Below are 26,738 nucleotides of genomic sequence, written 5' to 3' on the forward strand. Positions count from 1 at the left end.
AAACTATAGTTTAGCCAGTTATGTGTGTATGTCACATATACATGTACATCCTGTGTAATGGCAGCTTTAGTATTGCTGATTGTGGGTGATATACACCTTTGTACCTTACCTCACCTCACATGTAATATGCAAGGTACATGTGTTGAAACACAGTTGTCATTCTTGCACTACTAAGCTGTCATGTACAGAGTGACAGCTGTCTGCTCCTGCCATTCTGCATTATGCATCTGGCATGCATGTATCGTACATGGTGTAAGACACATGCTGCTCTGGAACACCTACACCTGCATTCCCTGTTGTGGTTTCTAGAAACTCTCAGTCAGTTCCTATACTTTCAGTGATTTGACAAAGATGCACACAATGCACGGTGATGTCCATACTGACGTTCAGATTACAGGGTTGAAGATGTGCTTTGGATCTATGCTGTGATCCATTTCCCAGTGCTTAAAGAACATTAGTTATGGTAGTCAACAAAAGGACATGCACGCAATGGCAACACGTGCACATTTCTGCAAGTATTTATTAAGTGCACATGGTCAGTTTCCTCATTGCCTGCTTAGTTTTGTACTCTGGCCACGTTTATTGATTTATCTTCCCCTTAGCAATGTTCTGTCTCTGTATGTGGCATGCTCATTCCTTGCTTTCCACCAATATGTGCCATGCCCTCTCCTACTTTTTTATTTCTTCAATATGCTTTGTGCTTGCTTTCTGTGTGACTGTTAGACCATCTCCCCTAATTTCATGTGTTTACCTTTGGCATCTAACCCTGCAAATATGTTTATCCTACCCTAGACTGACAGCTGCCCTTTGGAAATTCCTCACTTCCAAACCTGTAGTATTTAACTTTTCTACTTATCCTATCTACTTTACTATTTCCTCGGCCCTCTGTTCTGAAACTGACTATGCGTTGTATTCTGACTAGTGCCCAACCACACAATAGATTTATTTCATGTATATAATATATATATATATATATATATATATATATATATATATATATATATATATATTTCATATTGCAATTACTTGATTTTCCTTGGTGATATAATAAAGGTGTCGATCCCTAGTGTGGTGCCCTTCCTTTTGTCCGGTCATCTGCTTTGGTCACTGGTATTTATTACTGGACTACTCCTGTTCTGGTTTGTTTTATTTCATGTATATTTATATGGCTGTGTTGGACTATTGCCTCCATAAGGCCATGCTGTGTCCATCCTCTTTAGGAATCTTCATATTCCCAGCATAGCTGTGCACATTTCATTACTGTTTCATATATGCCTACATACCTAATTACTGATCGCAGTCTCTGCCCTACATTTCACTTACTTGTTTCTCATGCACAAACTTTGAGTTGGCTGTTTGCTGCTCTTGTTCTGCATTCATGTTCAACAGTTTGCATTATGTTGGTTTAGGAGTAGATGCTGTCTACAGCACTTTGCATATGTCTTGAAATGCATCTATTTTTAATGTGTGTCATGATTTTGGAATGTGAAATGGTGCTTTTGTGATTTGTGGCTTTATGCTTGTGATTTGTCTTTTACAGATCTTAGCTAATTGACTGTAAGTAGTTCCAGCTGCTTGCGATGCAGTAGAGTGGCGATAAAATATCTTGTTCTTCAGGATAAATGGGTCACTCTTTTATTAGGTTCCAGTATGGAAGTGCATGTATGTGTGCATGTTTGTATTAGAAAACTGTAATAAATACAAGATAACAGAAAGAGCAATCAAAAGAAAGCCCAACCCAATAAAGACAGAGACAAAAGCCTTAATCATCCATAACGTGCATAACATCGTAGACACAAGCCATCCAATGAATTTATTAAAATAAAAAAAAAATAAACATCTATATAGGTATGTGGCTGATCCATATGTGTGTGTGTGTGTATGTTTGTGTGTGTGTGTGTGAGTGTGTGTGTGTGTGTGTGTGTGTGTGTGTGTGTGTGTGTGTGTGTGTGTGTATATATATATATATATATATATATATATATATATATATATATATATACACACACACACATACATACACACACACACACACCAGTCATTGTCAGTGTGCCTGACAGACTACATATCATTAAGAAATTTACACAAAATTTAAATTAATACATCCAGAGGCATCTTTATAAATGTATGAGACATTGAACCAGCACACAGTCACACACAATCAGGCAGCAATAATATACTACTTATTAACTATAGCAGAGTAAGATAGATGTAACATGCTTACCCACATCTGACAAAACAATCAACCCAGATATACATAAAGTGATCAGAGATTCTAGATCCCCTTGGATAACCGCTAACAACTGGTAAACCATATCAGTGCTATACAAATGTTCCATTTCCAAGTCCTTGGTGAGCCAATAAAACAATTAAAATGGTTGACTAGTCTGTTGTAAAATAAATACTACCCTAAAATTTTAGGGCAACTAGTTCTTCTCTACACCACCTATATGGGGGTATCATCCACCATACACTCCTGCTAACTATATGGCCACTTAGCTACAGGAAAAATAAATGAAATGCAGAAACACAGACACAGCAGAATGACAGAGCCCTCAATGCCCCACTGAAGCATTGGGTAGCACTCCTGCAGCAGTGTCAAACCAGTATGTTCTAACTCATTGCGATGGTTACTAGGACACATTTCATTGATATATATATATATATATATATATATATATATATATATATATATATATATATATATATATATATATATATATATATATATATACATATATATATATATATATACATATATATATATATATATATATATATATATATATATACAGATAATATGATTTTTTAAGTGGATGCAAAACTGCTCAGATAATTTAGGCAGTCATTTGGAGATATGATGATGCATCTGCCATTGAACAAGTACTCAGCTGATAAGAAAAATATACTACAAAAGATTGCAAAGAAACAGAGTGGCTATTTCTTTTTTTTTCAGTGATGAAATAAAAGATTGTAAACTATTATAGGGTTTACTCCTAGTTACTTAACACATGAATCCATAACATTGTCCTTGTAAGGAGAACAGCTGAACAAGAAACTCATCCTATAAGAATTAGCAGTTTGTTTGTTTCTGATGTTATCCTTAGATACCTGCATACCTTAATATGTTGCTAGGGAGCTCTGTTTAAGAAGTGTTAGACTTTCTGAATGTTTCTTTTGCCTTCTCTAAAGCGATATCCTCATGGTTCTTTCAGTGTTCTTGGTTTGTTCTCTAGTGTGCCTGATATTTGTAAAAATGAATTAATACTTTTTAATAGTCAACTTTTGACCAGAGCTAATCCAGCTTCCAGCCACATGACTACATTTTTGATTCATAAGCCTCATTGGGATGCTATGCAAGTACAAACATTTTTTGCCAAAGTAACCTCTGTGCTGTGCTTCTTTATTTCTGCATGTCATATCTGAAGATGCATTGCAATTTTCTGCACTCTAACAGCACAGTGATGAGTTATCTTTTAATAATACTGCAGCCTTGGCAAGAATTCACCATAAAAACCAACATATGTTTTCAAATGTGACTTCTGATATAAAAAATGTTTAAAAAATTAAAAATGTTTTGGCAGATTTAAGCACAAGAAATCACTAAACCAAATGTGTTCTGCTGTTAGGTTCCCAATGGCAGAGGAGACTGATTAATGCAGCTGTTGTGCTGTTTACCACAATTAAAGTGCTTGTAGGCATAGGCCCAAGTTATGATTATTATTACAGTGCTAAACCTGAAACAAGGTGATTTGAAATATCAAAACAAATGTACTCAGAGCTGTGCATATTGTTTAATGGAAATGTATCCAATAGCAGAAAATGTGTTTGACTCACTGGATGTGCAACTGTTTTATACTTCATTATAGGATCATCATAACAGAGTAGAACCTATGTGATTTTCATGTTACAAGTATATTAATGCCGTCCTTATGACAAGCGCATTAATACACCAGAATTTATTTTAAGTTCTAGTCACTATGATTACATCACAACTCATATACCGTGATGTGCTCAACATGTTTCTAAGGGATAGGACAGGAATATTGCTTTCAGATGCCAAATCAAGCATAAGATACAGAACATGTTTCCAAGAACAGATGCGTGATCTTTTCTTGTTTTACATCATTAACCCACATTTAAGTAGTCTGTATAAGCCATCTGTTGTCATAACTACTATATACATTGTGCACACAAACCTCATGCAAAAATCTCAGCAAGTAAACATTCAACAGATTGCTCAGCAACACTGCAGAACTGTACTATTTCAACAAATGTGCTATGTCAGAAAATGTACTCTTTCAAGCAGACATTCCACAAAATGATGGGTTTACAAATAGAAACTATTAAGCAATAATAATCCCAGTTCTGCACACCCCTGAGGATGATTGTATCTCTACCACCTGAGCTATCTGGTACATCTGCAGCACCAACGTCTTGACTTACGATAGCATCGACATGTGCATGGAGGGATGCCACCATCTGTCGGTGCACAATCACCCCTGCTGAATATGTGTACTGCCCCTCACCCACACTATACCATAAATGGTTATCTCAAGAATCAGAGTCAAAACCCACAAACAGGGTCAATTTTCATTCATTGTTCATTTGCACAGTTTATTCAATAACTGGATTTGTATTAACTTGCTTTTTATCTGTAGAATAAGACTTCTGGAAAACTAATATTTGGCATCAGTGTATCCTCATATATGAATGATAGCAACACTGGAAATCACTCCAGGTGGGGATACCCAGTACAGAGGAGTGAATAGGCTATATCCAGTTGGCTGCTTAATGATGCCTCAAAAATGTCTTATTTTTGTAAGGGATATAACAAAAATACTTTTCCCTGTATTCTTTTTAGCAAGTCATCTTTGTAAATGATGAAAGGCTGCATTTTTCATGAAGACCTTTGACATAACATTTAACACTTGCACTACTGCATGCTGCATTTCTTGTGGAGATCTTTGATGTAACATTTGACCTCTGCACTACTTGCACACTGCAATTTCTCATGGAGACCTTTGACATAACATCTGACATTTGCACTATTGCATGCCTCATTTCTCATGGAGACCTCTGACTTAACAATTAATATTTGCACTATTGCAATTCAAACAGCCCATTATTTGATTATGTGATCTTAAAACAAACTGTTGCCAAGTAAATGGCGGTTGAGCAGTATTACATACCACAAATTAATTTTTCCATTTCTCTGCCACTCCCAGCTTATATAGAGTCTAAATTTATTTAATTGGAAATTATAGCTCCATAGCTGAAGACATATTGAGCATGAATATAGCAACACATGCATTCACAAGCTTTAAAACACTTTGTGTTTTAAAAGAATTTGTGTTTAAATGCCTTTTTGGAAAATTGAAGATATTTAAGCCTTGATACAGACAAACATAAACACACAGTTCTGAAAACTAAAACTTTTTCCTACAAACATTGTTTTAAATAAGATAGCTTAATTGATATAATATATAAAATGGATGGGTGTGCCATTAATAAGTGAAAACCACAAAAACATCAACTGCATATGGTTGAAAATGAGGAAGTCTACATGTCATTATGCATGCTCCAAAAAACATCCTCATTGCACGCAAACTTTTACTTTTTAATAATAAAATAAAACATTTTTTTGCAGGAGGGCAAGCCATCATGCATCCCCCTATGTGGGGGCCTGTTTCCCCCACAATCCCTGCTGTTTCTACATACTATCTCCTTGTTTGCATAAACATGGCGTAAGGACAAATTTTCTCAGTCTGGGGGCACAGGAATGTGCAATCTCAAGTGGATATCTTAGTGATCTCAAAGTGATCACATCCTCCACCCAGGATAAGATTAGTGCTTATAACATGCTTCTTTATTGCTGGGTTTGCCAGCAAGGGTAAAAATGTATACTTATGTTTGAATGATTGTACCTCTGGAAATCACTCCAGGTGGCATACCTCTCAACTGTCCAGATTTCTGCAGAATATCCAGATTTTTCACTCATATTTTGGCCTGTTCCTCAAAAAATCTGTGGTTTTCTGGCAAATCACTGGGATGATCTGAGGATTAAAGTTAATAAATAATGACATACATTTGAGTTTCATTTAGACTTTGTCCATCCAATTATCCAAAAATAATCCCACACCTACAGCTACAGATCTGAACTCTCCAAGTAGCTGTACCACAACACCAAATAATATACCCCCTTTCAATCTCTCACCTGTCCCAACAACTAAAATCAAAAAACTCCTTTTAAACCTGAAACCTACTACTTTAGATGTAGATGGTCTACCTGCTACCTTTCTAAAAATGGCAGCTGACTCACTGGCTTATCCAGTTTCAATCCTTATCAACCTGTCCATCCAGGAAGCCTACATTCCCCCAAATTTGGAAAATATCCTACATCATACCCCTACATAAAGGCGGGCACTCCTATGCTTACTCCAGCTACCACCCAATAGCCATAATTTCACCATTATCCATGCTCCTTGAAAAATGCATTCATTTTAAAGTCAAGCAACATCTGAACACATTTAATCTTCTCTTCCCTTACCCAACACGGCTTTCGCCCACATCACAGTACAACTACTGCACTTCTCTCTTTCACAAATCAAATTAATCAACACAGGAACAATAACATTTTTGTATCTGCTACTTTCCTGGACCTGCCCAAGCCATTTGACATGGTATCACATCCAAAACTAATAGACACCGTCACATCCCTATCCTTTGCTATCCCTACCATATCCTGGTTTAACAGTTACCTCTGTAATAGACAGCAGTCTGTCCAATGACAAGATGTCCTCCTCTACTTCCCAATTCCATGGGAGTACTGCAAGGCTCAATACTGCGTCCACTTCTCTTTTCCATATTCACAAATAACCTGCACACTGCCGCACAACAAGCCTCCCTTGTACAGTACGCTGATGACTCGACACTCATCCGTGCAGCCCCATCTCTCTCTCTACCCTACAACAACTGGCCCATGAATCTTTCTCTGCTGTTGAAAATTGGATCACTGGTATCCAGCTCATCCTTAACCCCAACAAGACTAAATTACTTTTATTCACCCCAAACAAATCCAAATCCACTCCCCTAACCTTCTCTATCTCATCCAAAAATGGCACTCTAATCACTCCTTCCACCCACACTAAACTCCTCAGGGTAGAAATAGATAAAAATCTCTACTCTGATGTTCACATAGCACAAACTATCCAAAAGGTCCATAAAAAATGGGTACTCTTTATTGGCACAAGAACTTTCTCACTGATAAAGCAAGAATCACCTTAGCCCAAACTCTCCTTCTGTCTACACTCATACACACCTCCAATACTAACCCACATTAGAAAAAACAATCTTGACAAAACTGAATCCTGCTATAACAAAATTGCAAAATTTGCCAATAACTCTGCATTCAGAACCCATCACTGCCAAGTATTAAGACACCTTAAATGGCTTGAATTACCCCAATTACTCACCTACCAACAGCTAACTACTGCATTAAATATCCTCACCAACCCTGAAAAAACACCTGCCCTACAACAACTGCTCACCCATTATTCTACTACGTGCCCCCTCCACTCTACCAATAAAACTCTTCTCTGTACCACAAGGGCTAATAACACTGCAGGAAAATCTCTGTACATTCATATCATAGCTAAGTCCTGGAGCAACCTCCCCACCCCTATTACCTCTACCACAAATGTTATTCAATTCAAAAAACTACTTAAATCACACCTACTGGAAACTTGGATCTGCTCATGTATAACTGAATTCACTTTCTCCTGTAACTGGACTTCTCCAACCAAAGCTTAACCTATTCACACCATAGGCATTGAAGTATTTTACACCTTATCTACTATGTAGGAACATAGCATAGCATAGGTTAGCACTAGGCTAACTGCCCTTGCACGCCACTTTAAGCCTAGCCAATTATCCCTTATGGGACTCAAACCCTGCACCTTGTATTTGTAAGGCAAACACCTTAACAATTAGGCCACCCTCCCAACCTTCAACTGTTTTAGTCTAATAACCACCTTAGCATACCTTGACCTGCCCTATTAGGTAAATTCTTTGACTAGTCCTCTCAAAGCAAGTAATTATTAATCATCTTAACGGTGGTACTCTAACCTGAAAATGAGTGACTGCTTTCATGTAATATTTGTAATTTATTATTGTAATTTGTTACTTCTTTATATTTCAGAGCTCTCACCGGGTCTCCACTGAAAATGGACCCAGTCCAGTTGGATTTTCCCGGTTAACAAATGTAAAATAAATAAATAGTTTCAGACTTCAAATCCTTCAGAAAATATATATTAAAACAAATCCTGTTACTCTAGCAACTTTCTAAGTTTATAGGAGCAATATTTAAAATCTGCCCCTATTTTGGGGGCATTGCCCCCCATTTTGTCAGGCTTTGTCCAGATTTCTTGCACTAAGAGGTTGACGGGTATGCCAGGTGGGGATACCTAGTACAGAGGAATGACTAGGCTGTATCCAATTGGCTAAAGCCTGACACATGACAGGTACAAGGGCAGAAAGCAAATACAGATTATTTTCTTAATCTTTTTTAAAGATAGTGTTACTAAGAAACATTAGTGACTTGCAGCAGACTAATTTACAGTGATAATTTGCACAGTGGAATAAATGGGCTGCATTTAAGTCTAAAATTGTAGCAGAATCTAATAAATGTATTAGTCAGTACTTGAAAGAAAGTGTATGAAAAGGATAGAAAATTAAGGCGAGGTATAGGACACCTGTTACATTTTCAGAAATATTATAACAAGTGGAAAGAGAGAACTTAACATGTAAACAAATCTTACCAAGAAACTGAGAAATAAATCAAAGCTTTAACAAAGTTTATACCTCTTTTAATGCAAAAGCATCTAGGAAGCTACATACAAATCATATAAAAATAAACATTTTGAAAAATGATTATGCAAGCAAAATAAAGAAAAAATAAATAATGCACACAATTTCTATTTCCATATATAAGATAATTTAGGGTTATTTTATTACGCCACTATCAACTAAATGCAATAATGTATACATAGTGCTAGTTTTGATAAAGCTTAGCTTAAGTAGGTACAATTTTCACAGGAAATCATGATTTAAGGTATAGATAATGCTTATGCAACTGACATACTTTCATCAGATAAAAATGTGCCAAACTGTTGAATAAATTTGGAATTTGTTTCTATTGTGTTCAACTTTTGGTCTCATTGTAAAGTTAACACTTTAATTATTGATTCTTACAGTTACACTTTCTGCTACTGGTTTGGTTCTTTGTGCCATACAGCTAATAATGGATTTGTGCGCAGTCAGGTTATGCCATGTTTATGTTATTTTGCTGTCTGGACTTATCTGTCTTTCTTACTACTGATCATATGTGTTGTGCAAAGTCTTTTGTGTTACTACAGTCTTGTTACTTATTTTCTAGAGAATATTAATATTTATCTTAATTAATTTTCAACAATGGGGCCTCTGGCTAGATGCTTTGTCTAAAAAATGTAAATTGATGAATAAATACATGTATATATACATAGATGCATACATATTTATTGTTAGTATAAACGCTATGTTCTTCATATTGATCACTGCTGCAATAGCCTTAGCTATGAGGGGTTATATTCTGCCAAAGACCCTACATTCAAAGTTTGAGGGCATTGTTCACATGCAAAAACTGTCAAGCAACTGAAGCTGAGCTGACTAGCAGTATCGCCGGTCAGCTTGTGCTTACCTTAGCTGGGCAGATAAGTTCTTTTTAGGGGGAAAGCCTTTCCATTTTCTATTTTTTTTTTGTTTGTTTGTTTGACTGATATTTTATTACTTTTCTCTTCAGGAAAGTTATTTTAAAGCTAGCAGTGTTGTGTTTTAACAGACTGTCTGGAGACTGTGATGTACTTTTAAATAGAGCAATTGTTTCTTTCAGTTTAAAAGTAGTAGTATCTAACTGACAATTTTCCGTGGATAAATTGTGTTTATTTTAATGTTGTGGGGCGGCCATATTATTTGAAAGTGCTTTTTACTATTTTTTTTTTTTTTGTCAAAAAAGTAAGTTTTGTGAACTGGTAGTTTTACTGGCATTGTTCCTTGTTTTCTGCAGGATAGGGATACCATTTTCAACTTGACCATGGAACAGATTGTCACTGCCATGGTTGTCCCTTCTTCCAGCCACAAAAAGAGAAAGTTAAGCAAACAGCCTTTGCCACCACAGCAGGATAGCAATTTGCCTCAGCCACAGGTGAGTGTTTCTGCTGTGGTCATTTGTTGTACCTCAGATCCCTCTGGGGATAATCCCTACAACCACTATGGACAGGGGCTTAGCCATGTTCTCTGTGGCTGTTGGGGTTCCCCTCAATGGGCAAGGGAGAACCATTCTTGGTGGTTCTAGGAGAGGGAACAGGGAAGGTTTCCCTGTTGTGTCAGAATGCTGTGCCCATCACTGGAGAAGTCACGGCTGCCATTAGTAACATGATTGGCTCCATTTTCCCTGTCAAAAAGAAACGGAAAGCCAAGCATGTATGTACTCCTCATCAAATGTCTTTGGATAGGAGTAATTTACTGGGACTGGCTCAAAGTTTGATACAGGCTATTGATCATTCTTGTAGAGTACTTTCCAGTAAAGAAAGAGGGATGCCTTCTTTTTTGAAGAGATTCAAAATTCCTAATCTGAACAGGAAGATGCAGGGATAGGTTCAGGGTTTTGTCCTCATTTTTCTGATTCAGACTCAGAAGACAACTTTCTTTCTGATTCTACCTGTAGGGGATTCTCCATCTCTTAGACTATTGCCAGAATATCAGCTCTTAGACTATTGCTAGACTGTCCCAGTGTTTTCAGTAGGAGAACACTTTGGTTTCCCTCAAAAAATACTATGTGTTGTTACAGAACATTTTTTCCCAAACTTAAGCCAATTGCTCCTGTTCTGTTTGTTTTAGAGTATGTGTATCTCACTGCCTGCATTTTTTCTGGTAGTCAGAGAGCTGTCCCTAAAAAGGCAGATAGGAGGTATAAAGTTCCTCACTGTTTGTTGACTGTTCTGCTTCTGAGCACTTAGTTAATTCCAGTCCTACTCTTTCTAATAAGAATGTAAAAATTATTGATAGATATGGGAAAAAGTGTATAGTTCTGCAACTAGACTTGTATGCTAGTTTATTGACATATTTAGAAAGTATTAGGAATTATTTATATATAGTTCTTTCTTCAGAAGAAAAATCTGTTTTCAACAACTTACTGTAGTTTCTTCTATTGCACTGGTCACTACTCATTGTTTGCAGTGTGTGTGTGTGTGTATGGCTCTGTTGATACTTCTTCCAGGAATATGGACACTGGTATGGTTTTAAGGAGGTTTGCTTGGCTGCATTCGTAGAACCTTCCAGATGATGATATCATGAGATTTTAAATTCTCCTTTGGATAGAGATTTAGTGACTGGCCCCTCCACAGAGGTGATCAAAAAGTGTGATGAAAGGGGCAATCTGATCCAGGGAATCTCTAAGTGGTTTGCTTTTTCTTCATCCAATTTTGGCAAACTCAGAATAAAAGGTCTTAGCAGAATTCAGGTAAACAGAAGTTTAAGAAGAAGTGGTAAGGGGGTTCCAAAAACAAGTCTCAAACCTCAGGACACTCCAAGTCTGAATGACTATTCAAGGGACCTTGTGATCCCAGCCCACCCTGATCCTCTTTCTCTTCCAGAAAGTTGGAACCTCCATCTTTCTTTTTGGCAACAGATTGTTTCAGACAAATGGGTTCTGAAAATCATTCATCAGGGTTACTGTGGTGACCCCCGGGAAAAGCCAAAAGACACAAACAAACAGAGGGCAGCAGGAGGAAATTCCTCATTTCCAGAAGGCTAGTCCTCATCCTGTAGATCAGACTGTTTTGTTTCCACCTGTTCTTTATCACATGCTGTCCAAGGAGAGATAAACCAGCTCCTTATTCCCAGGTGGAGAAGGAGTTTTATTCAAAGATGCCCCTAGTCCCAAAGAGAGAAAATGCTTGAAGTTCAGCTTTGGACCTTTCTTTCCTAAACCTGTTTCTGATAGTGCCCAAAATTCAAAATTATGTCACTTCAAAACTTGTTGCCTCTTCTTCTTCTTTCAAGTTTCAAGGCAACACTAGACTTAAAATATGCTTATCACATTCCTGTTCATCCAAACTTAATGTGTTTCTGGATCACATTATCAGTTCTCTGCTTTGCATTCTCTGCTTCAAGTGTGTTCAGAGTGTTTAGCTACAGTTATAGCTCATTGCAGGGTACAGGGTATCACATTTTTTTTTTGTGTTTAGACAACGTGCTTATCTATGCAGAGTCTTTTTCAAAATGTCAGGAATCTCTCTCTTGGGTGAAAGATCTGCTGCCCAAGCTGCAATTCCAAGAGAACATTCAAAAGTCTTTCTTAACTCCCTCACACAGGATTGTATTTCTGTATATCAACTAGACACTTCAGTTCAAAGAGCATTTCTTCTACAGGAAAATCTTTATTGAGATCTGTTTCTAAGTTTTCTATTCAGACTTCAGTCACTGTGAGGGAATATTTCATGATTTTGTTCCTCACGACATGTGTGATTCTCATGATACCCTTGGCAAGACTCTACATGATAAAGATACAGTGGTATCTGAAATCTCTTTGGTCCCAGCATTAACACATTTTGTCTTTTCAGATCCCAAGTTCCTGAGTTTGTTAGAAGAGAAATCACTTATCCGAGACAACCAGATATCTTTAAAGCAAGGTCAGCCCTTCCCCCTCTTTGTTCCAAAGCAGTACATCACCCCATATGCTTCAGACTTTGCTTTGGGGAGAAGTTTCAGGAGACAGGAAAGTGCAGGGGGTGTGTAACACCAAGGACAGATGCAAGTACATAAATATCAAGCAGATGGTTGCCCTAATCATGGCACTCAATTCTCTGAACAATCTTTGGTCCCTTGGACCTTTTCAAGTGGTTACAGACAATACCACAGATGTGGTACATCAACTAGCAAAGGAGGACCAGGTATTACCCCCTTTGCAGACTAGCTATGTTAGTTTGGGATATAGATTCACAGTACAATTGCACTGTACAGACATCCTACATTCTGTCAGGGCAAAATTATATGGCAGACAAAAAGAGCAAGGACAGGTAAATCGCTCACAAATGGAAACTAGAACTGGGAGTCTTCCAAGACTTGATCTCTCTGTGGGGAGTTCCTCAAGTAGGCTCTTTGCTTCCTGTCTGAAAAATCTATTGGCAAAATTCTGTCTCAGAACTCCATGCAAGAAGGCCTGGAAGACAGATGCCTTTTCTTAGGACAGGGATGTTCTTGTATGTCTTTCCACCCTTTCCACTAATATCTAGGATACTTCTGAAGATTGAGAAGGAATCCCCCAAGATCAATGCGGTGACTCCCTTCTGTCCCAGGCAATCGTGGTTTTCTCTTCTTTTGAAAATGGCGAGGACCAGGACAACCAGTGTTTAAACTTACTATTTCCAAATGATTGTCTAAGGCTTTTATATTTTGTTATACTCACCATGACAGATTTATTCCAGGCAGGGTCAACGTCCACTCTACATGGACCTTGACTTCTTCGATGTCTTTTTGGAAAGGGTTGGATTCTAGAAGTATGCTAGAAGCTGCTACTTGGTTTTCTGTACATACTTTTACAAAGCACTATAAGCCTGACCCCTTTTCTAGGTCTAGATCATAATTTGCTAGGACCATTCTCCAGGGGCTCCTGGACACTTTTCCTTCCACCTCCCAAATATAGTTAGCTGTGATAATCTAATCATATAGCCAAGTTTGCTGCAGCAGTAATCGATATGAATAACGTAGTACAGTTGTGTATGTTGAACTTATCATAAAAGTAGAAGTTCAAATGATCACTGCTGAAGTAACCACTCCTTCCCTTCATCATCCTTGGTTTTTGATGTATTTTTTTCGGTCAGGGGTGTGAACATTTACTTTTTGTTATTCCTAGCCTTGTCTTTTCAGGGCATAGCCTCTCTATCTCTTTCTTCTGGCAGGAAAGCTGCTTGACAGATTGGGCATGTGGAAGGTGCCCTGAAGCTTTGGAAGCCAGATGGCTATCATATCCTTGGCAGGATATAACCCATATAGCTAAGGCTACTATAGCAGTGATCATTCGGACATCTACTGCTATAGTAAGTTCAATTTACACAACTGTACTTTCACAAACTTCCTTTCAAATACTGGTAGAAGGGCTTTTTGAAATTTGGAAATTGTAACCTTTTCCCTAAAGGGTAAAAATGGCTTGTAGCAATGAGCTCAGATATTTACTTTTTTGAATAATTTACTGCCAGTAAATACATATTATGACATCTTTTTGTATAACAGTACAGATAAAACTACAAGATAACCTTTGTGAACCTTTCTGTGTCAAGTTGCCTTCTCAATGCCTTGGTCATATTGCCCTTTATGAAAATAACAAATTATATAATGTCACATTTGTACAAAAAGTCAAAGCTCTGTGAAATTATTCTGTAATGGCCTTCATAATCCTAAATGTAATCTTTTGATAAAATATATAATTGATAACAATATGTTCCAAAGATCAAATGGGGTTTTGGCATTATGTAAGAAATAAGAAAATCTTAAATTTGTTAAACAATATGTTGGTTTTGAGGTGGTGTTATTTTAGTATCTCTATAGATATTCTACACTGGAATTACTGTGAAATCACTGTATACACTTTACCTGATACTTTTTTGAAGACATAGAAACTGGTTTAGAAGAATTATAAATGCTTTTCGTCTTGCTTGCAGCCGAACATGAGAACTTCTGTGTTTGCATCTTGGTAGCAATATCTTTATCTGGATAGTTATTCATTTTTTTTAAGTGACCTATCCTACCAAATTAGATATGGTGAATTGCTTAGGCATTGTGAGAGTAGACAAGATCTATTACATCCATAGTTTATGCAGTATCATTTGCAGCAAACTTTTGCTCATATTTCTCACATTTCAAAACTGTCTTCAGGAGTTGACATTTTCTTTTCTATAGGAATCTGGTAGATAGTCTCACAAGCTCTTGAAGAATAAAGGTACACATGGGAATGAGGAAGGTGAGAAAGAACATTTTCTTCTCTGTAAGTTCCACTACTATAGATAGATATAGCTCTGACTATATTCAAGGTGATCCATGTTTGATTAGCAGTTCATTCAACTGCTGGAGCTGTGTGGAGATATAGGTGTAGCTTTCCTTAATGGTGGAGATAGGTTACTACTGTCAGTCCTATAATCTCTCTGAAGAAGAGCTGTGATGCAAAGGATATTCCAGGGATGGGGATTTGGCAACTAAGCTAGGAACACATTAGCCCTCATCTTGCATGTGCAGAAGCATATGGTCACATGAGGATGGTGTAGTTGTTCCTGTCATTGTGGGGGATGCTTCTCACCCACACAGGGGTGAGGTTAGGGCCATACAAAATGTCTTGATTTTCTGGATAGTGGCAAGTGCTTTGGCTGCATGTATGATGCTTTCCCTTTTCAGCTCTTGCCATCAGCGGACAATATCCAGGACAGAAGAATAGTTTCATAAGCTCTAGGGCCATACTAGCCTGTTGATCCAGTGGACTGTTTATAACATAGCCAATGAAACCAAACCTTTACCAAGAAGTGAATTAATTTCACAAGTCTCATTTCTACCCCTTTTCATAAGGGCTAGAGAGGCCAAATCAGGGTGTATTTATAATTGTCCATCCAGTTGTCTAGTCTACTCTTAATGAGAGTCATGGAGCTGCTCTGCTTAACCTCTAAGAAGAGTCTATTCCATAAAGGAGATATTCTCTGTGAAAGAGATCTAACCCACCAACAAGTCCTGTTTGTACTTTGGAGGAAGTCTACAACACTTAAGCAGGTGTTTAGGGTAATATTAGTGTAGTGAATGTGCAGAACGTTATACATGACCAAATCATTTAAAACTGTATAGACAAGGCAGAGATCTCCTAGCAGTGATTGGTAGGAAATAGAAATGAGTGAGCTTTCCTTAAAGAAGTTAGGGTGACTCAGGGAAAACATTCCCTTGATTGTTTGCTGCAGTCTCTCAAGCTGGGTCATATGCATTGCCAAGTACATACAGAGGGGACATCATATTCTATTATTGGTCTGATAATGGAGACGTAGAGAACTATGACTTCCTTAGATCTCAAAGATATGCCCCTGGTTGTGGTCACATGCTGGTCAAGGGATAGTTCATTGTCAGTGAAGGTGCCCAAGTCCTTAAAGATCTAATTGCTTTTTGTGGGGTATCACATTATGTGATACCAGCAGGAGTGGCTAGGTTTGCTAAAGGACATAATGCTGCATTTTTGGAATTTAGTTTGTGTCTGTGGTCTAAGCCCCACTTATTCATAGTTTTGCAGAGGAATACTAGGCTAACTACCATCAAGGGCTATATTAAATGTAGCTAATTACCCAAGGTCAGAATTGAACCCAGATCATTGTTTCTATGATGCAAAAACTTTAACCAGTACGCCAGACCCACTCCCTAAATGCCATCTTCCATTTACATACCTAAATTGGTTCAGGTCCACATTTTGCAGAGTGGCTATGATCTTGTTTATGAGGTCTATAATGATGTGCTCCATTGCCTTAAAGATAATGCTAGCATGATCATTGGTTATAGAAAATATGATCAGTTTACTATATAAAGGGATTTCTTAACAGCAATGGTCACATGGTGGTCAAAGGGTAGTTTATTGTCAATGAAGATACCTAAGTCCATAATGAACAAATTGACTTTTGGGGGAAGAATGTCAGTGCCCAGGTTTGCCAAAAGACATAATGTTGCTTTTTTGATGTTTAGCTTGAGGCCATGGTCCAAGCACTACACATTCATAGGTTCATAGGTGTGTACTAGGCTAATGGCACTTGAGCCTTTACAAGCCTAGCACAAAGAAGTGCCCTGGCATCGTGTCACCCAACGTTAGTTCCCAGTGCCTCTATCAAGAAGATCCACTGGAGTGATCCCCAGGGTGAACTTTCTATTACCCATCCACTCATCAAAATTTCTCTTGAAGAGGGACAGCGAGGTGCTCTGCCTGACATGCATGGGAAGTCTATTCCAGAGCATGGGCAGCTTCTGGGTGAGGAACCTGTCCCTCCAGCATGTTCTGTTGATTGTGGTAATGAGGTTGAGGTCTCTGGAGCATGTGGTGCAGATGGATTGGGATTTCTTTAGCTGTAGCATTTATAAAAGAGCTGGGTCAGACATGGCTTTGTAAGTCAAGCAAAGATAGCCTCTAAGTAGGCAATATGAGACCGAGAATAGCTGGAGTCTTTTGAGTCTGTCCATATAGGACATGTGTTTAATGGGTCTATATTAAAAACTCGAATGTTTACTTACCCAAACCTAATGAACACGTCTTCATCTACCTGCAAAAACATCGATTGTCCTGAAGAGCGAAATTCAAAACGTTGATTCAGCATGGTTGGCCCATCTGCAGTATAGCTCTGTAATGTAAGTGTGCGATAGTTACGGACCTTAGGGTTAGGGTGCGGGTTAAGGTAAGTGCACAGATGGTAATGTATGTTAGCTTTAGTGTAGGGTTAGAAGTAGGGTTTTATTAAGTGTATGTGTTTGGATTATTTAGTTTGTTTGGGTATAGCTTTTTAAGGTAAGTGTGCGATAGTTAATGACCTTAGGGTTAGGGTGCGGGTTAAGTTAAGTGCATACTTGGTGGTAAATGAAAGATTTAGTGTAGGGTTAGAAGTAGGGTTTAGTTTAGGGTTAGAAGTAGGGTTTTGTTTAGTGTATGTATGTGGTTTATTTAGTATGTTTGTGTAGGTAGTATGTAGCGGGCGGTAGGATGGGACAACTATGACATTTTGAGTTTTTGAATTTCTCGGTTTAGGGCATTCAGTGTATTTGCGGTTCGAGGAATATGTGTCGGCGTTTAGGTGTTCCGGGTAAGTAAACTTTCGATATTTTGATATAGACCCTGTTTAATGCCTAGGATCCTCTTCGTGAGATACTTCTGTGGCCTCTCCAGCTGTTGCAGGTGTCTAGTTAGGTACATGCCAAATGGGGCATTATAGTCAATGACTGGTGTAATGAGGGAAGAGTAGAGAGAGATGATGACCTCTTTCTTCCTGGATGCAAAACCCTTGGTGATGAGATGTGCCACATAGAAGGACTTTCTGACCACAGTGGCAATGTGGTGGTTAAAGGAGAGGTTGTCAACCTGCATTCCCAGATCCCTTATAATGCTTTCAGTGTTCAGTGGGTTCCCATTGATGTGGTAATTAGTGGGAACTGAGTTTTTACCAAAGGGGATGATGACACATTTTTTGGCATTAAGCTTAAGGCCATGGTTTTGACACCAGTTACTGGTCTCAGTAAGACTTTTCTGTAGGATACTGCAAACAACAAGAGACTCTGCAAGCATGGCTGCTGCAAGGACGCAAACCAAGGTGGAATGAAAAATGAAAAAGAGAGACCAGCAGCTGTAGCACCAATTTACTTTATTAGGCTAGTAGTAAAAAACTACATAACCATAGAATGAAGATACATACAGACCGGTTTCGGCAAAAAGACTGCAATGCCTTCCTCAGTGTCAATGTGTTAGTATCAAACATTCCCCATATATAGCTTATAATCAAAATCACGTGGTCCAATTAGAGATGCTCATTTAGTCCTGGGGGAAATAATCCCCCTAATTTAATAATCCACTTTTTCTCTTTCTAGTTCAAAATGTGATGCCAGCCAGCTTTATTAGATCTGTGTGCTGTTATTCTATCAATAATAACAAAGTTGAAAGAAGCAGCTGGATGTATTAATGTATGTTTATATAAGGCATTCATGTTTTTCTTATGTCTAATGTCACAAAAATGTTTACCCATCCGAAACTTCACCAGATGTGAAGTTTGCCCTACATAGAATGCCGAACAATGGCATGCAACTAAATAAATTACCCAATCTGACTGACAGTTGGCATAGAAAGAAATATCAAAAACGTGACCAGTATTACTACTACTAAAGGTTTTGGATTTAGTAATTTTGGAGCAATAAGAACAGTGGACACAGGGAAAACAGCCAATCAACCAATCCCCCAGTAAGGTAGTTTGTGTTAGGGACATATCGGATGATGTATTATGTTTGTAGTGATTGAAATAAGAACCCAGATTCTTGCCTTTTTTGAAAGAAAAAGAACATGTAGTAGGTAAGATGCCAGACAATGTGTGGTCAGCCAGCAACATATTCCAGTGGCGTTGGACACTTTGCATAAGTGAATTAGTGTTCCTGCCATATGTGGTTACAAATCTAATGGCAGAATTATCATGATCGGTTTTGATCTCAGCTTGTACGTGGCTTAGCCTCTGATCGTGATGATCTGGCCGTTTTTGGCCTTGGTCCAAGCAGTTTGGATGAACAGGGGGTTGCTATTTTCTTCTCCTGAAAACAGTTCGGAAACTCATTTTGCAAAATTGAACAAAGGTATGAGGACATTAAGGAGTAATATCTGACATTATAAATTATTCAAGGCTTATATGGCCAAAAATATCACACCTAGAGGGCTCAGAATTCACACACAACCCCTAGTAAGTAACCCCAATAAGATTTTGTTGAAAAAATGGGTGGATGCACAACATCAGGCAACAATGCAATTTGTCCAGATTCTTACAGAACATTTTGAACGCACCATTGATACAGACATTGTCAATGTTACTAAGTTGGGGGAAGAGATTGTATATTTTGAAGGACAGCCTGCATATATTTCCTGTTTCAAACAACTTAGCAATGATCTATTACATTTAGAAGAACAACTCAAGGATATGAAAAGGAAGAAATTCCTTAGGGACATGGGGGACTACAACAAAGGGGATCCTTTTAGTAGGGAAAGGACTAAGTGGGTATGTTTTTTTCAGACACCGAAAAACATTTCTAAAAGGAAACGGGTACGCCCTATCCTTAAGAAACCATCAGCATCTAGTGCAGATAATACTGGGAATGACTCTTCTTCCAGTTTTGAACCAGATATCGCAGGTCCTACAGGCTCACCAGCCCATAAACGTTCCAACACTTGTGTCCCTTTAGGACAAAACGTAGAAGGGGAGGCAGGAAGCAGAAATCAGGAAGACAACATGCAGGTACTGTTGAAAATGATAATCACGAAACAATGAATGTTTTTAACATTTCCTCCTGTTCTCTCACTGACACTGAGATTCAAATTCTAAATAAAGGTCTTTCATTCATTCTTGGTTTCTTTGTGGCTGAAGATTGTTTTGCAGATGATGTAATCAGATTTTGTAGAAATTTAAATTTAAAATTGTTTTTTCGTGGCAGCGAGACTGTGGATACTCAGAATGAGTTCAGGTACCACAGCTCTACATTCATGCCTCCCATGCATCATACTGTTTCTTTGTTTCAGAATGCCATATTCAAAGATCTACATTTTTATGCCAAGGAAACCAAGGTGAAACCTAGCAACATATCCAGTGCCGATATGGAGGTCATTTCGAATTTGGCCAATAATCATAAGTTGGTCATACTGATGGCCGATAAGGGTGGTGCTGTTGTGGTTCAAGATTGGACCCAATATGACATTGAGGCAAAAAGGCAACTCATGGATGGCAGGTATTATTCACGTTTGGTTACTGACCCTACTCCACTTTTTAAGAGGCAAATAGATGAATTTTTATTACTAACAAAGGAAGAAGAGATCATTACACAAAACACCTTACAACACCTCACAGTGGATGAACCGGTACATCAATACATATATTTTCTGCCCATAATACATAAACATGCCACCAATCCCCCTGGTAGACCTATTGTTTCATGCAGGAATTCTTTAACGGAACCACTCTCTTTATTTTTAATCAGCTACTTGAAGCCTCTTCTTAAATAGGTACGTGCGAGGTTCCAAGACACCACAGAATTTCCTAGGGTTATTGCAGACATGCAGTTGGAACCAGGTTGGCTACTCTGTACCCTCGATGTAAAAGCACTATATACTAATGTCCCTCACAGGGCTGGCATCAATGCGTTGGAATATTGGTTGTACAAATCGGAGCTATACCAACCTTGTTTCAACACCTTCCTCATAGTTCTTACTGAACATGTTCTCACCAAGAATGCCTTTATTTATCAGGGTGAATGTTATATTCAAAATAAGAGAACTGCCATGGGGGCATCCTTTGCCCCTGTATATATGCCGACTTGTTTATGGCTTTTGTCGGGGAACAAATTATTTACGATCAATCCCACAATCTATACCTTGATGAAATCGACATTTGGAGGAGGTATTTGGATGATTGCTGGTTGGTGTGAGGGCTGATGTCGATTATTTACATGAGTTTGTAGATTATTTAAATGAAAACAAATGGGGAATTGAATTTATGGTCAATTATGATCCAAACAATATAATTTTTTTGGTTGGGAGAAATTTTGATAACACACTCTCCACTTGGGTAAACCATAAATTTCCCGAATACAATTCCCTCCTCCACGTAACCAGCTATCATCCTCCTCATGTCTGCAATAATATTCCCAAGTCCCAGTTTATTCAAGGAAATTGTATGTGCTCTGATGAACATTCATATGATCTTTTCAAACAAGATCTTCTTTCCAGATTTAAAGATGGAGGCTATCAAGCTGGTTATATATATATTGGGCTTCCAACACAGATGACCATTTGGCCAGGGCTGAGCTCCTTCAATATAAAGTCAAAACCGATCATGATAACTCTGCCATTAGATTTGTAACCACATATGGCAGGAACACTGATTCATTTATGCAAAGTTTCCGACGCCACTGGAATATATGTCTGACCACACATTGTCTGGCATCTTACCTACTACATGTTCTTTTTCTTTCAAAAAAGGCAAGAATATGGGTTCTTATTTCAATCACTACAAACACTATACATCATCCGATATGTCCCTAACACAAACTACCTTATTGGGGTATCGGTTGGCTGGCTGTTTTCCCTGTGGCCACTGTTCTTATTGTTCCAAAATTACTAAATCCAAAACCTTTAGTAGTAGTAATACTGGTCACGTTTTTGATATTTCTTTCTATGCCAACTGTCAGTCAGATTGGGTACTTTATTTAGCTACATGCCATTGTTCGGCATTCTATGTAGGGCAAACTTTACGTCCGGTGAAGTTTCGGATGGGTGAACATTTTTGTGACATTAGACATAAGAAAAACATGAATGCCTTATATAAACATACATTAATAAATCTAGCTGCTTCTTTCAACTTTGTTATTATTGACAGAATAACAGTACACAGATCCAATAAAGCTGGCTGGCATCACCTTTTGAACCAGAAAGAGAAAAAGTGGATTATTAAATTAGGAGGATTATTTCCCCCAGGACTAAACGAGCATCTCTAATTGGACCATGTGATTTTGATTATAAGCTATATATGGGGAATGTTTAATACTAACACATTGACACTGAGGAAGGCATTGCAGTATTTTTGCTGAAACCGTTCTATATGTATCTTCATTCTATGGTTATGTAGTTTTTTATTACTAGCCTAATAAAGTAAATTGGTGCTATAGCTGCTGGTCTCTCTTTTTCATTTGGCTTTTCTGTAGGATGTCTGCATCACTTGGGGAATTAATAATGGCTCCCAGCTTGCATTCTTCTGTGAATTTGGTCAGTCAGAGTACATTTGTGTTGGCCTGGACTTTTGAGAAGCAGATGCCGAACAGGAGATGACCCAGGGGGACAGATCCCTGTGGGACTCCATTTGTGACTGGTCAGCAGTTTGACTTGGAGTCTACTACTTTCACATTGTGTGTTTTATCTGTGAGCCAATTTGCAACCCACCTAATGATATAGGGGCTGATGCCTAGTTTGGTGAGTTTATCAATAATTCCTGACTGAGGAATGGTATCAAAGGCCTTGGCCAGATCGAGGTAGGCTGTATGCATTGCCTTACCTTCATCCACAGCCCTGATGACTGATTCAAAGACATCAACCCAGGTTGAGCGAACATGATCTTCCTTTCACAAAGCCAAATTACGTGGGATCTAGAGTTTGGAAATTTCCTATATCTTTGTTAATTAGGTCCATAATGATGCTCTCCATAGCCTTACATATCAGACTCATCAGGCTAATGGGGAGACAATTCCCAGGGTCTGTAGTCGCTCCCCATTTATAGAGAGGAATGACTGTAGCAGTGTGCTATTCATTAGGGACAAAGCCTGAGGTGAGGCTGTGACTGAACAGATCATACAGATGTGGTGCCAGTTCACATTGTAGTTCATGTAGAACACAGCCAGGGATATTATTAGGTCCCATGGAAGCTGTATTCTTGGTCCTGGACAATGCAGCTTTGATCTGTGTTGCAGTAATACTTCCAGTATTGTGATTGGTCCTTTGGGGGGGGTGTAAAGTTGGCACTGAATCTGTCTGCCAGTATGTTGGCAGTATATGTTGGCTCAGTATAGTAGGTAACATTGTGCAGTAACTCAGAGCAAATCTGGATATTGCCATGGAGGTTGTTGATATAACTATAGAAGGCTTTGTGATTGTTTTTAGTGTCTGCCACAATTCTGTCTTCATAGCTGGCTTTAGAGGATTTGACGAGGGATCTCAACTTTTTGTTGAAGCTAATAAGCAAGTTTTTCCAGTCTTGGGACTTCACCTTTTTCTGCAACAGTTTCTTCCTTCTGTTGTAGAGTTTATTAATGGCAGGGGACCACCAGATTGGCTTCCTTTTTTTGGAGGAGAGCATCTTGGTTCTGTAGGCATTTATGTACATGTTCGTACAGTGCATTGGTGTATGATTCAGCAGTCATGCAGCTATTTTCCATTGGCATGGGTGCTGTGAAGTTAGCCACCTCTGTTTTTAGGAGCCCAAAGTCAGCTTTGGAGAAGTTTTTCAAGGTGGTTACCTTTGCCGGGGGGGGGGGGGGGTGGATTTCCATGGTGATTAGCTTATGGTCATATTTGACTAGGGAGGGACTGACTAGTAGTGTAGAGCAATGGTTGCCCATGTTAGTAATAACCAGGTCAAGGATAACCAGTGCTAGTGGGGTGTCAGAATGAGCTGGTCCAGGGGATTGGAACTGATGAATTCCAGGAAGCGTTGGGCCCAGTGTATTGGTGCTTGAGTAGTTCTCCCAGTTCGCATGAGTTACACCCTGCTGGAGAACACACAGATCATCTGGGGTATTTGACAACTCAGTATTTGCATTTTTCAGCAAGTCTTGTCAGCCATAGGCCTTTGGTGTCTGCTTTAATGACAGTGAAGTAGATACCAAAGAAGAATGGTTCTAGGACCAATCACTGGGGCACACCTCAACTAACCACTCTTTTAGTTCAGAATGTGTCTGCAACACTACCAGAATGGGGTCTCTTGGAGCACCATTCTGCTATATATTTGGTTATATAGTGGTTTCCGTTTAAGTAGACTAGCCTTTCAATGATGCCTGTGTGTGGAATAGCATTGACTGCTTTGAAAAACACAAACCAAGGCAGAAACCAGGAACCGTCATGAAATGTAATCCAAATTTATTCCAAACGACATACAGATCCACCATCGACTTCAATAACAATAAAAACAGACAGCACAATTTTGGCCAAGCACAGCTATGCTGTGTGATTAGGGTTAATGGAGTCTGATGGCTTAGTAACTTGTTCAAAAATGTCCACCAGGTTCACAAAGCAGGATTTACCTTTTACAAACCTAAATTAATTCTGGTCCCTATTTTGAAGACTGGCTATGTCCTGGTTTATGAGGTCCATAGTGATGTATTCCATTGCCTTAAATATAATGCTAGTGAGCCTATTACTGGCATCGTTGTCTGGTTAATTTGTGGGTTTTTGTGAAGGTGGAGGACAACAGCAGGTGTCTGCACTATTTGGATGGATGTGATTTGAGGAGTAAGGTAGGTGTGCTAACATGCTATAAGCAATTTGGGAGGGGCAGGGGGCAAAGTTCAAGGTGAATTTGTTAGCTAATATGTTTGCAATGACCTCAGGGGACAACTATGTGATGGTATTTTTCTTCACTGATCATTTTAATTTCTTCCCTCGCTGATTTTCCATCAAAAGATTTATTCTTAAATGTATTTCTATTTTATGTCTCCTGAGGCCTAATGACTCAGTATTAGGCCGAAGGTGGACATAGAACTTATCCATAAAAATAGAAGGAAATGAAGCAGGGAAATCTAGGTGATGAAGGTGTTTAAATTTCGTCTGCTCACCCTTAAGCTGGAGTAGATTTGCTTTAGAATGGTTTCTTAAAATATAGAGGTTCAAAGGTTACTTGGGTCTCACACCTAGAGTAGATGTTACAGCATAATGATCAGAGATGACCAGGGATTTTGGCATTTGTAGGCTCTGAGCATGGGGGAGTTATATTTGTGAGAACCAGGTCTAATATTTTAGAGCACCTCATTGTGATTTAATGAACTTTATGTTCCAAAGACATGAAATTTAGGAATTTCTGTGCATACATGTTTGTGGAGGTGTAGGCTCCTCTGTTAATGGAAGGATATCAAAAGTCATCTGGGAGGATAGTGACAGTGATAGCTTCCATTGTGAGCATTGTCCATTGACATAAGTCATAGACAGCCTACTATGCAGTACTGCACTTTGTTTATTATAAGAAGAATGTGCAGCAGTTCTAAGTTATTGTCTCGCATTCTGAGTCTGGAGCAGAAATGGTTTCTTATCAACACAGATATATCCCCACCAGGTATGCCTTCCAAATCAGCACTGGGTCTGAAAGGAAGGTAGGTATTACAACCCTACAATGTTGTGGTGCTTTCACTGTACAGAAACCATGTTTCAGTAATTATGCCTATATTATTTTCAAGGTTCAGGAATGCCTTTAAGGACTGCAACTTTTTTGCTTAAGTTTTAAGCAAGTGTTACTTTAATATGATTTTGGTTGTCATTCGTTATGTAGTAATTTGAGGAGACTGACCTTTCCTAAAAAATGCAATATGGAGGAAAAGTCTTTGCCATTATATGGAAGCCATGACAAGAAAGATCCAGACCATCCCCAGCAAATCATTTGGGGTTTTTGACCATCTCATCCCAAGCTAATATATACTGGATCTCCATAGAAGGATGCCAGTTCTACTAGCTCTTGCATGCAAAGGAAAATACAGAAAGCATAATGTGATGTATGTTAGTAGTAACAATTTAGGTATAATTTATAACTCATTTAATAGTCAATGGAAATGCACTTCTTGGGACTTCTTGTTCTGTCAGCACAGATGATATGCTAGACCTATTTGTTATAATGATATTTTGTATTTGGTCCCCTATAAAGTCTTCATGAGGACATAGCATAAACTTTATTTCAAAAACTTCCATAAAAAATGCTTTCCAAGCACAGAAACCTGTTCTGCACAGACAGACTCAGTTCTATAAATGCATATTTTTTGTATGTTTAATTGTCCCTGAGTCCCATCAAATTAAAGAAGGAAGTGATCCTCAAGTGTCAACATGGCTGCATCTGCAACTAATATATGAAGTGACAGCTCAAAATTGTCCCTCACTGCTTCTATGTTAAACTTGACATCATTGTAGTAAACTGGAATTCATATGTCAAAGATAAGAACTGTGGACACAGATCAATACAAATGAAGCAACCTATTTTGGAAATACACGTACAATTTTCATGAATAATACTCATAAATCTGAGAAACAAATGAGCTTCTTATTTGTCTGTCATTTTAAAATGGATTACCTTTATTAATCGAGTGAGATGGAACTACTCAGTTCATCTTACAGATGTCAGTGATTTTAATAATTTCATTCAAGGTCGCCTCAG

Source organism: Protopterus annectens, chromosome 13.part0 (genome assembly GCF_019279795.1).
Source record: "Protopterus annectens isolate FY-2018-M chromosome 13.part0, PAN1.0, whole genome shotgun sequence".
Classification (NCBI taxonomy): Eukaryota; Metazoa; Chordata; order Ceratodontiformes; family Protopteridae; genus Protopterus; species Protopterus annectens.